The 12,723-nt window shown below is 50.5% G+C and overlaps 1 protein-coding gene and 1 non-coding gene across 3 annotated transcripts in view; one reads left to right on the forward strand and one right to left on the reverse strand.

The window, feature by feature from the left end:
* The window catches only part of VAC14 (VAC14 component of PIKFYVE complex), a 1,981,056-nt gene that overhangs the window by 14,985 nt on the left and 1,953,348 nt on the right, over window positions 1–12,723 (reverse strand). The window lies entirely within an intron of this gene.
* Window positions 9,061–9,167, forward strand: LOC147677646 (U6 spliceosomal RNA). The gene has a single exon (XR_015303248.1). It is a non-coding gene; the product is annotated as a U6 spliceosomal RNA (small nuclear RNA).

Raw genomic sequence — 12,723 nt, forward strand, 5'->3', positions numbered from 1 at the left:
AACAGCACTTACCCAATCGGCCTCCGAATCACCCACAGAATCACAGCTGCAAAATTCAAATATGCCGCTCCCAAAATCACATTCACCACGTGTCAATACAGGGCTGCCCAATCGATAGAGAACGCGCTCCGCGCCTGTCATGAATGAAGATTGATGCACAAAAAAAAGAACACAAAGTTAGGGTGGGGGTTTATTCGTTGGGATAGGATTGTGAATGGAGGCACAGGGGCCTCACTATGTGATTCATCACAGCGAGAGGGACTAGTAAAAGAAGATATAAGCTTTCACTTTTCAGATTCCAAGTGAATGAGCTCTCTAACTTTTGTACTATGGGTAATGTGTCAAATTGAATTTTTGGTGAAATGGTATAAAGAGTGTAAGACAATCCAGTTTAGAGTTAACATGTTTATATTTCAATGCCGATCTAACTTACATAGAAACAAACTAAAACTACACAAGTGTTGTTAACGTACACTGACTCAGAACAGCCACAACATGCTCTCCAATCACTGCCTGTTCTGTGTGACTGCCATGTCACCCCTCCTCACTCATCTGGTAACATCGTTCCATTATACTCTCCACCTATCTGTCACGTCATCACTGATTGACCTTGTTCGATGAACAGTCCCGCCGCCCTCCCTAGCCTACCCCTCCACACTCTGCTACGGGCTTAAATGCGGGATGGTGTCGACTGCCGGGCCACAAGGAGCTTCACTGCTCTCTCGCTCAAGGCCTTCGGAGCCATGGCCCGGCAGTCCGAGCACGACTTCAAGTCGTGGTCGAGCTCGAAACACCAGAGGCAGACAAGGTGGGGATCGGTGACCAACATTGTGCAGTTACAGCCACCGCACGGCTTGAAACTTGTCTTCCTCGAAGACATCACTTGCACACGAAGTGGAGCAAAATTTGAATTCAACAAAAGTCGAGGAAAAAACCTGCCAAAAAGCAGCAGAGGGGTAGCTCTTCCCGGATCAGCGCTTAACTGGCACGGAAAGAAAAGAACTGATGTCTGCGCGCCTGGATGGCGCCTACATATAGGCACTGGGACGTCATTAAAGACGCTACCAACGACGTCATGAGGAGCCGAATGGAGCCACCCGACGCTGCACGAAGGGGTATTGCTCAGCAAAAGTTTCCGGATCCAGCCTGACGCCTGGGAAATTCAAAGGTAAGGAAACTGCAGCTAGAAGTCTTTATCAGATATGGTCTGCAACAAATTAATGTGTACCGCAGCACAGCGCACACAATAGCGAGGATAAGACAGGGTGAGTACAGATGGTTTCACCCCAGCCCCAAACACTGGACTGAGCTGTGCCGCTGAAGGGCACCAGAACTCATTGTGGAAACCAGATCCTATGTTTCATCCACAAGCTTTGATCCAGTGCAAGAGACACGATGACGGGAAGGACTGGTGACACTGGCAAAGGTGGAAATCAGGGGAAATAAAGAACCTGCAAGAGTGAGAGGAGATAGGTGAAAGCGGTGGAATCAAAACTAGGCACCCTTGGTATAGGGTGACCAACCGTCCGTAAATTTCACGGACCAGCCGTTATTTGAGCTCTTGTCCCTGCTGATCTCTTTCACGGCCACCTTTTGTCCATAATTCTGGACATTGCACTGTCCCCCTGCAAGCAGCCTCAGAGTTCTGTAACTCTCACTACAGGGGTCAACTCGCATTCCTGCTTGAACTGCAGCAGACCCTCCCGACCTGGCAGACTGCTATTGGCCCATTATTATTCTGACTGCAGCTGATTATCACATACAGAATGATAATGGGCCTCTCTGTGCAGTTACAGCATTTGCTGGTACTCCTCCTGCCACAGCCCAGGGCATGGCATTCTTCTTTTGTTCAGAGGGTGGTGTCAGCTCACCAGGGGGTCAAGCTCTCAAGCTCTGGGGAGGTGTGTGTGTGTGTTGGAGGGATGCATTTTGGCACTTATTACAGGGTCAAAGGTACAGACTTCAGATCTGTTGTGTGCCAGCAATTTATAGGCTAAAAACATACATTTATCTCTGGTGATTAATATGTCTGATTGAGACATCTGAGTTTTGTCTTGTCTGAGTTTTGACTTCTCATAAAGTAGCACAGAGGGATACCGCGTGCCTCAAGCGAAGCACAATGTGTAACATGCAGATCAAATTGTTTTTTTATGTAGACAGCTCAGTGGGTTACTGTTTTTGGCATAGGGACCTTTTTGTTAATTGCAATTCATAAGATACAGTCCTAATATAGCACAGTGAGTTATGAACCAAAATCAAATAGCAGCCTTATTGTTTTTCTCAATTTTTTTATTATTTTAAGGTTGATAAATAGGGTACTTTTGGAAAATAATAATTATGTATAAACTGGGTCATGCGCAACCTCTGCTCCTGGCCGGGTCCCGCGTTTTTCTGCTGCTTCAGGACAGGCACCCTCCCTCCCCTCCCCAAGCCAATCACAATGCTACGATGGCTGCGTTATGATTGGTGAGGACGGCGCACAGCCGGGCGCCTGTAGGGAGGCCATTTTCTCTATGTAGGCTGCATGCAGCGTACATAGAGAAAATGCAGAGTGTGCATGACTGGTTTGGTCGGCCCCAGAGGGACGACCAAACAGTCAGGGCCCACAACATTGGGCAAGCCACTTTTCTGTGACCCGCCCATCCACCCTCCCCCAACCAGGCATCTGCTTTCACGCAGCGCGAGAAGCAGAAACATAAAATGGTATTTAAAATACCATTTCATGTTTCTGCTTCTCGTGCTGCGAGAAACAGTGGGGCAACGCTCCTCCGCCCTAATGGAAGAGCCGCCCCTGTGTAGAGATGAGGGCACCATTTGAGGGTGGTACTGATTGAATGCTTTAGTGAAGGAGGTCTTTGGGGGAGGGAGGCCACAACAAAGATTCTCACACCATCTGGCACCAGTACAAAAGCCAGCTCTGACAGAGGCGTAGCTATCATTTATGCAGCCTGTGCAGTGTCCCAGGCCCTGAGGTAAAAGCACTTCAGCTGATTGTGGGATGGGCTGGTAGGAAGGCATATTCTATGAACGGAGGGATTTAATTTTATTGTAATCTGTGTTTCTGTAAAGTTTTTATTTCAACATTTCCAGTTAATGTAGAATAAACAGCACAAGGAGAAATGCCTAGGTAACATGACTTATGTGCTCTAATCCCAAAATCTTCAAGCTCTACACTGTAACCTGCAAGACAAATGTTCCTGGCTGGAACCTTGGACGGATTTCTCCATCATTCTTAGAAAATCACTGTTAAGAAAAAGCAATTTTGCAGCCTGTATGTATGTATATGCCGTTTCAGAAGCGCAACTCTAGCCAAAAGGCAAAGGAGCACTGTACAAGGACCACAACAATATTTAAGTCTGGACAAGTGTGCCAAACGTTTGAGGGATATATTTACTAATATTTCACGTAACACAGCACTGTAAGTGAAATCGCTGTGCTGCGTCACATCAGAGAGAAGAGTAGCACCATGTTTTTAAATACATTGAAATTGGGATTGTAAGGTGACAGCAAGTTACAAAGTGAAACCTCGCACAATCTCTCTGTTCACTCCCTATTCAACCTCTTCACTTCTTGGTTCCCTTTTCGCTATCTGTTCCCTCGTCTCCCCTACCTATCCATTTGTCTCTGCCTCTCTTCCCACCACATGCTTTTCTTGGTTCCCCATTCCTCCCCTTTTATATATCCCATCAACCTTTTGTTTCTCTTTTCAACCTTCTCTGTCACTCTCACCATTTTTCTGTATCTTGCTCTTTTCTTTGCTCCATATTCTTCTGTTGTCATCTTTTCTATTTTCACCATCTGTTCTTCCTCTCAGCTGGCAGGCCCTTGCTTGCTTTACTCTTCTCTCACAGTTCACTCTCACTGTTCAAACTTTTTCTCTCGCCCTCTCAGCATCTAGCCCTTTCTCCTTTCTCACCATCATTTCCTTCACTTTTTCACACACTCTAATAGTGCCTGTGAACTCTAAGTTCATGTTCAGGAACAGAGCGATGCTTCTGGCACTATTATTCAGGGTACGGGGGTAGAACTGTGAAATCTGCCTTGTGTCGCCTGTCAGATTCTGCTTGGAGTGTATATGGTTTCTTCTTTAAATCTGTCCAGCTATTTGTGAATGCTTTCTCAATACTCCAATGTGTAATAATACAATCTTAAGAACATAAACCTATTTTGGCTTGTCCTTCTGTCAGCTGTCTATTCTATAATCGTGCAAAGTCCATGGATATGTCCATAAACATTTCCTTTTGTCATGAATTTTGACCCTTTATCCAGAATTTTTACCATCGCTGTCCAGAATTTGCCCTGTTGCCAGTTGGTCACCCCACCCTAGACAACTCATGACGTGGTATGAGAAGTGCTTAATTTCAGCCGGTGGTTTACGGTGATTGGCACCGGCACTTAATTGTCAACACCGGCACTTGTGACACACTGTCACAACATAGCACTGTCTGGTTAATTTAGACATGACCACAACAAGAGTCAATTATTAATTCAATAAACATTAAAAATGTCTATAATCTCCCACCCACCTGTGGAGGCCTGGAAGAGTCAGAATTGTCACACTTGCAGGAGTGTGATGGTTGGTAGTTGTGTTGTGTGGCAATGTGTGGGGCAAGCGGCAGTGGCCCCCAGACGACTGCCCTGGCACTTATTTATTTTAAAATCAAGCACTGGATAGGAGGAGCCGCTATATGAACAATACACTATGATACAATAGAAAAAACTCGGGCAGTTCTCAGCATTGTTCGCTGTAAACAAAACAATAATAATGTGCACTGTTTTTATGTTTTTTCCCCAAAAATGAATGACCCTACAAACAATCGGCCTGGTTTGCAGGAGCGTTTCCAGAGCTCTGGAACAGACGCGGACGCCGCTCCCATAGGTTGACCGAACTTTGTGAGCCTCTGGGGACAGGTTTATTACCCCACTCGAGAACACAGGGAAGCCGAGCATCCAACCAATGGTCCATGGGGCGCAGCTGTTTCTTCCCTCGGTTTGTGCGCCTGCATTGCTTCATTTTGCCGAGGTTCTGCTTATTAACTCTCCAGTCGTCCATTTGGGGCCTTAGGTCTGCTTTTTTACTGCATCTACGAAAACGTCCACCTCCTCCGTACATAAATGACAATGAATGTGAATTCTGTGCACACACCTGCTTGAGTGCGCTCTGCACATTCACTGCTCGACAATGTATGCTTGCTGCCCTCAAACTTCAGGCTCGGGGGTGGAGGAAAAGAGAGCAGTGGCGCAGGGAATACAAGTGTAATGAGATTTTGTAAGTATGACCATAAACTCCGCTGCCCTTGACACACTGGAAGAAAAATAAACGAAGCCGTCGCCCTGCCAAGAACCACGAGCTCCAGAAGGAACGCCAGGGGAGCGATTATTATTTTATTAAAAAAATAATAGAGGGTGTGGCTAAAAGTGCACAAAGTAATCTAGGGCCAACTCGCGAACATACAACAATTCTCTCTGTGGTACACAAGCGTGTCAGAACCTGTGCCCGATAATGACCTGATATCTTCAACATAGGCGTAAAAATATATATAAACGCCATCATGGCGCTGGCTGGCGCCTGCCACGAGCGGGAGTGGCCCTTCTAGTGACGCTCTACCTCAGGCGGGTGTCTGAAATGCCTCAATGGGTTGAGCAAGCGTGTTGCGAAGAGCCGGCTAGAACATTGTGAACTAGTTTTAAAATCGGAGACGTGACGACTTCACCGAATGTGTTGAGGGCGTCTCGATTTTCCTGATGAGCGGATGTGGGCTCAGAAGCGCAGCTGCCCTCTCCTTACAGATTTATAGGCTGGTCTCTGCATCAAGAGTTTGCAATTATATGGCTGTTCGAATAACCGGTAAATCCGAATAGAGGTGAATTACTGGAACTACGCAACCCAATAACCCCAAATAATGAGGCCATCATAGACGGAACAGCCAGGAGCAGAGACCGAATACTACACCTTAATATTATTTCAAACTAGCCTCATACTAAAGTAAAATAATAAAAAAAAAACTAGAAATACACAGAATAATAATAAGTACACCACGCAATCCCCTCCTAGCACGTCAATGCAATTTGAAAGATTCACTTTCGAAATGCTTGACCTAAAAGAAGATGATGGCTTCAGTTGCTACCTTGTCTCCTTACGCTTCTTCAGTTTGTGGGAGGAGGTGTGGCCTTCTCCTTCCGGAGTCATCAGGCCAGTGCGTTTCAAAGATTATGTTAAAAGTAGTGGCACAAAAGACCCAAACAACATCTTAATGGGGTTGGGGGACAGACACGTAACGATACTGCACCACATCGGCAAAAAAGAAAGGTGCCATGAGGCGATCACTGTTGCCAGTTGGGTTTACCATTTCAAGATGGTAGATGCCACATACATCAAAAAACAAACGGAAAAAAAACCTTTCTTAGTGCTTGAATGCAAATTAAAAATAAAAACGGACCGGGGTGCGGAGGGCAACAGAGAAGCAAGTCGTGGGGGAAGGGACAAGTAGCACATGAGAGAGAGCAAGCAACAGAGGTGGAGTGAGGGAGAAGCACACGGAGAGAGGCGAAAAACAGATTCAACCTCATGGAGTGCTTAACCTAAAAAAGAAGCCCCGCCAAAAGTGAGCAGCAGAAGAATACAAAGCAGCCAATCAAAAGGATGGAAATTAGGCTATGCTCAAGGGAGGGACAAACGCAAGAAGATGAAGGCATTCCATTGAATAAGGAGTGCAAGAAACGTGGTTATTAGTCGAGGGCGGTAAATACACAACTCAAATAAAAATCACAAAACTAGTCAGGGTGAACCTTCAACCTGAGATCTACAACCTCATATTACCTCCTCGTTAGTCTTCCTCGCCACATGACTTACATAGTGAGCTTCAGCTCCACACCAGAACCCTCCAAAACAAAAGTTAGCCTCCCATGCCTCCCATCCCTTCCCAAGATGGCCGACCCTTTACCACCTGACCTCTATAAGAGGCGGGCCGGCCCAACCATCAGCCTGTTTTTTTTGTTCTGCGCGTCATTACTCTCCAGATGCGTCTTCAGGTAAGTGGTTCCTGCTGTTGCAGGAACATGGGTCCTTGGTGGTGGTCCTGCGCTAGCGGACTCCGGGGCTTTTGGACCTCTCCCCTTCCTTCCCCCGGTCTCTTTTGGGGCTGGTTAGGCTCTGCCTTAGCGAGCCAAGGGTCAATAGGGGGGGGCGGGCGGTGTGGTCTGGGACTATGTTGTTCTGCTCCCATTTGCCCCGCGCCTCGCACTGTCTCTGTTATGGCTTTGTCTTAACTCCGCGGTGCTGTGGCTCATGTACCTGGTTAGCTCAGTTGAGCATCAGGTTTTTGTACTGGGGGCCCAGGGTTCGTGTCCCTGTTCAGGTGGCTTGGTTTGGGTTGGGGTATGTCTGTTGCATACTCTTTATTTTTCCGAGCGCTGCCTGCCCCTCTGCTGCGCGTGGTCCCGGCGTGTGTTTCAGTCCTTGCTTTTTTAGCCCCCCCGGTACTCCTTCGTATAAGCAGGACATGAGAGCTGTGTTGCTTCTCTTGTCCTCGCCACGGGTAGCTTGCTAACTGTCTGACCCCTGTGCGCGTGGCCTGCCGCGCTCTGGCTTCTTGATTAAGGTGCATTGATTTTGTCGAGTCCGCTTTCCTACAGGCACCCCACGAGTCTGTTCAAGGGCTGATTCTCGCTCTCAGGAGCTTATGGCTTCGATTCCATACGGACCGTCAAGCTTGGTTGGGTCAGGGGCTTAATGGTTAACCCGGCGGTTTGCCCTGCGTGCCGTGGCTGCGCCCCCATTACATTTGCGGGCCCCTGGTGCACTCACCGTTTCTGTGTGCGCTTCCTTCGGGTTGTGTTCTTTTTTTTGGCGGTGCTCCCTGCGCTCTCGGTCCGTTGGGGCTGGCGGGCGGCTGCGGGGCTGTTCCCTGTTCTGTTCTTGCCGTTTGCCTTTCCGGTGTGGCTCTTCTTCCCGTGTATTTCCCGCGCTGGGCGGTCCGGGCTTCTAGGGGGAGGGGTGCCGCTTGTCCTCGCGTTTTCTGGCTCTGCCTCCGTGGGGGTGTGGCCACCTCCGTGGCTGTGTGTACTCCCTCTCGCTTCGTTGTGCACTGTCTCTGCTGTATGCCTCGGGGATCGGTGTGAGCCGTGGCATCCCTCTTTGATGGCCTTCCGTGTTCCGCGGCTGTCCTTGCAGACTGGGGAATTTTGGGCTCGCCACTTCGTTCTCTGTAAAGACCCACTGGGTTTGCGCTCTGCTGTCGCTTTTTTTGGGCTCCTTTTGCTGCTTGTGGCACTGCTCCTGGGGTCCTGGTTGGGTGGCCGCCTCGCTTCTTCCTGTGGCCTGCTTCGTGTCACGTTGTGTGTGGCCTTGTGTGTTTTTTTACTCTGGTTTCACGTGTGCTGGGTATTCGCCTCCTGCTTGTGCTCCGCTTTGTGGGTGCTCTGTCTTGGTGGGTCCTCTGCTTCCTCCTTTGGTTGCTTGGTTCCCTGGTTTGGCGCTGTGTCCTGGCGGTTGTGGTGGCTGCTCTTCCTCGTGTTGGTTTTTTTTGCCGCTCCTGCTGTCTCACTGTTCGTGGCGCGGCATTGGGCTTTTCCGGTGTTTGTTCTCTCTTCTTTTTCTGCCTGCTAGGGCTCCTTTGGGGGGTGCTTCTCGCATTCCGTTGGGGCTATGTGCTGGTGGCTCAGTGGTTTACTGCTTCCGCTGTGGGGTCCTGTGTTTCGGCCTCTTGGTCACGGGCTCTGCTCCTGGCGGGTTCTCTCTGCCTTTCTTCCTTCTGGGGTCATTGTTGTGTGTCCCTTTGGATTTGGTTGCACTGTTCGTCTGTTTTTCAGCGCTTTGCACTGGCCTGGGTTTGGGTCCCGCTTCTGCTGTGCCCTTGTCCCCCGGCGTTTGGCTTTCGGACGGTGTTTTTCACCTGCTCCTTTTCCGGGCTCCCCTTACGCTCTCTTCCTCCTGTGTGGTTCGCTTACTCGGCGGGTGCTCTTGGGGCGTGTTCGCTTCGGCTGCCCCCTGGGCGCTCTGGGGTTGCCAGTTTGCCAGTGGTTGACACGCGTATTCGTTGTGGGTTCCATGTTTCCTCAGTGCTCGCTCCAGCGACACATTTCCTGGTACTGGATATATGCAGTGTGGATTTGCATGGTCCCTGCGCTGGGTTGACACGAGATTTCGTGTGGCGTTCCATGTTTGGCGTCTCCCATTGGGTTGCTCTCTCTGCCTTTTTCGCAGGGTTCCTTGGTTTGGCTTGGGTCCATGGTGCTTTGGCTCGGTGGTGTGTCTTTTACCTTGGATGGTACCCGCCTTTCTCAGGCCGGGGTTCGGTCCCTGCCATTGTTCTGAGTGTGTCCTTGTGTGGTGCATTTATGGATTGCTTGATTTTCGGCGCCTGTGGCATTGGGTTGTGGGGCCTCTGCTTCGTGCTTGCTGTGTTGCCTTCCGGGCTTTGGGCCTGTGGTCCTTTTGTCCTGTGGACTCCTGTCCCCGCTGTTTTTGTGTGGGGTCGGTCCCGGTTGGTTCCTTATTGTCCGTCCTCCGGGGTTTTCCGGGGGCTGTGGGCTACGGCTTGTCTGTTGTGGGCTTCCTGCTGTTGGGGGTCTGTCCGTCCATCTCTGGGCAGCATCAGTGTTTTCTTGCTGACTGTTTCTGCTCCTGGAGGGCTCTCCTGGTCTTGTCGGGGTCCGCTGCTTTGCCGCTCCCTCCCTGTCTCGGCGGGCGGCTCTTGCGCCCTTTTTCCTGTCGGCTTCCTGCTGTCTCCTTGCTTCTCCTTGCCCCCTGGGGGTCGGGTGTTTGTTGCGATCCTTCTCTTCCGGACTTTCGGTGCCCTTGGAGCTTTGGCCCTTTGGTGGCTCTGCTTCCTTTGTGTGGTGCCTGCCTGGTCGGTCCGGGGTTTTGGCACCTGCCTCTTTGTTGCGGGGTCGCTTTGGCGGTTTCGCTGATGCTTTCTCTCCGGGTCCTGTTCGTGGGTTTCCCGGTTGGGGTTGTCTGCCTTGGTGGGGCCTTCCTCTGGTCGTGGTTTGGGTCTTGTGGCTTGGCGGTGTTTTCTCGCCCCTGTCTATCCTTGCGATGATCCTCCCCTTCCTGTTGGTCTCGGTGCCTCTGGCCTTTTCCTTGGTTCTTTTTCCCCCGACTCTTCCCGCTCTGTCTCCTGAGTGTGTTGGGTTCCTCCTGCCCGTGTGTTGGTGGTGCCTTCCTTTGGCCATGCTTGGGTTCCCGGTCTGTGCTGGGTCGGTGGTTTCCCTGTGGTCGTTTTTCCCGTCTGGCTTCTATTTTGCCGTTCCTTGGTTTCTCTGGGGTTTTCCCCTGCCTTGCTGGGGCTTGTTGGTCCCTGTGGTGAGTTTGTCCCCTGCCTCGTGCTCCGGGGTGTGTGCGGGGTTCGCCCCTTTTGTTTCTTTGGCGCATTGGTACTGTCCTTGCCTGGGTCATTTTTTGGCTGCGGCTTTTTTGACCCTGGGTGCTCATGTTCTCATCGCCTCTCCTCCGGTGGTCTTTGGGTCGGGCCTCTCTTTGTGCCTGGTTTGGGAGTCTCCTGGGTCCGTCTGGCCCTGCCTGCTTCCTTTGGATCTCCGTTTTTTTGGCTTCGGCCTTCTTGTTTGGGCTCCCGGCTTTGCGCTTCCTGGGGTCCCTTTGCCTGCTGGCTGTTTTTGTTTCCAGCGGTGCTATGGGATTCCCTGGCGGGGTCCTGCGCTTCCGGTGTGGGTGTGTCCTCGTTTCTTTACCCTGGTTTTGGGGTCCCGGGTCCTGTTGGCTCTGGTGGCTCCCTGGGTATTTTGTCATGGCTCGGGCTCGTCTTCGCCCTGCCCTTCTGTCCTTCACGCCTTTGGTGTGTTGCTGCCGCGCTCCTGTGCCTGTCGGTTCTTCTTTTTCTCGCTGGGCTGGGCCTGGTTGTGGGCTGGCTGTCTGTTTGCCCGCCTGGGTGCTCACTTCGGCGACTCGCTCCCTTCTTGTGTTTCTTCCTGGGCAGGTTGCTTGGTCCCTGTGCGGGGTGTTCCCGTGCCTGGCCGATTGGCTTCTTTCTGCCTCTTCTACTCCCTTCTGGCCGTGGGCGGGCCTGTGGGTTTTCAGTTTTTTCGCCTTTGCCTGGTTGGCTCCTTTCCTGGGTGCCTGCCTGGGTTTTCTCCTTGGAGTCGCGGTCCTTTCCGGGGGTCCTTTGTTTGACGGGGGTTTGTCCCCCTTCTGTCTCTTTTTGGCTCCCTTTTCCATTCTTCCGGCTCTTGCCTGTCTGTTGGATGGCTCTGGTGCCGCTTCCCAGTTTTTCTGGTCGCCCTTGCGGTGTTGCTGTATTGGGCGGCCTGGTTGTCTCTTTCCACTGGTGATTTTTTGTTGTTGGGTCGCTGTGGTGGGGATGTCCTCTGTTCATTCGGTTCCTCTCTTTGGCCTTTTGTTCCCCTCTCACTTTGTGCTGCCTGTTGGGCTGCCCTGGTGTGTTGGTCGGGCCTGCTCATTTCTGTTCTGGCCCTGGTTGCTGTTGCCTTTTTGGTTCGGTGCGGTCCAGTCCCGTGCCTTTCTCTGCCTTCCTTCGGTTGGGGCGGTTTTCCTGGCGACTCTTGGTGTCTCTGGGGTCCGGTTTGTTTTTCGGCCTTCCCGGTGTCTTCGGTCCCGGGTTGGTTCTCCTACTCGTGGTTGCCTCTCTCCTGGGTGGTCCTTCCACTCGTACTGGTCTGTTGGGTTTGCCCTCTTTCGTGGTCATCCCCTTCTGGTCTGTTGATTCTTGTGTGTTCCATGAAGCCGCTTGGCTTTGGTATGTGCTCACTATGTAAGTCATGTGGCTAGGAAGACGAACGAGGAGGTAATGCCCCGGTTACTTACCGGTAATCTTCATTACTCCGAGTATAGTCTTCCTCACCACATGAGTTCCCACCCCTCCCTCCCTGTCTGGCTATCGGCTTCATGTTTGTTTCAGGCCGATGGTTGGGCCGGCCCGCCTCTTATAGAGGTCAGGTGGTAAAGGGTCGGCCATATTGGGAAGGGATGGGAGGCATGGGAGGCTAACTTTTGCTTTGGAGGGTTCTGGTGTGGAGCTGAAGCTCACTATGTAAGTCATGTGGCGAGGAAGACTATACTCGGAGTAATGAAGATTACTGGTAAGTAACCGGGGCATTTATGGCACAGGACAGGCAGGCTTAACTTAGAGACAACGTGTAAAGTATTTATGTAGTACTAAAACAGTAATGAAGTCAAAATGCAGAAAAAATTAAAATCCTTAAACGAATGTGAAAAATAGAATACAATGTAATAAGCAAAAGGGCACCAAAATGACAAAAATCCAATAAAGGGGAACAGTTATGAATTTAGTAAAAACAGCGGCAAGACGCACAAAGCCCCAATGATAGTCAGTGGTTGCAATAGAACAGGACCTTGGGCAATCTGATACTGACTACGATGGAGCGCAGGTCTCATACACTAACCTAGCTTGTCCTAGTCCAAAATGTTACCTTCTGACTTCAGTTCTTTTAATTCCTAATCTACCACAGGAGTACACTTGAAAAGACCCCCCAGGGCTACTTAGAAACTTATGTTTCTGAACCCAGAGAGAGGAGGCTCTGGACCCAGGGGTCTAGAAACCTGTCCAGTGGTGGCAAATGGCGGGCAGCTATTCCGGACCCACCCCAGGGTTGGTTAATTTTCAGGTGGCATCTTTAAGATGCACTGTGAGTGCATTTTACATTAAACCCCACACTGGCATCAGTGTAGGTGTGCTGAGAAGTTTGCTAACAAACTTCTCAGTTTTTAGTAACACCATTGTGGAG

The sequence above is a fragment of the Lissotriton vulgaris genome, chromosome 12 (assembly GCF_964263255.1).
Source record: "Lissotriton vulgaris chromosome 12, aLisVul1.2, whole genome shotgun sequence".
In the NCBI taxonomy this organism is placed as follows: domain Eukaryota; kingdom Metazoa; phylum Chordata; class Amphibia; order Caudata; family Salamandridae; genus Lissotriton; species Lissotriton vulgaris.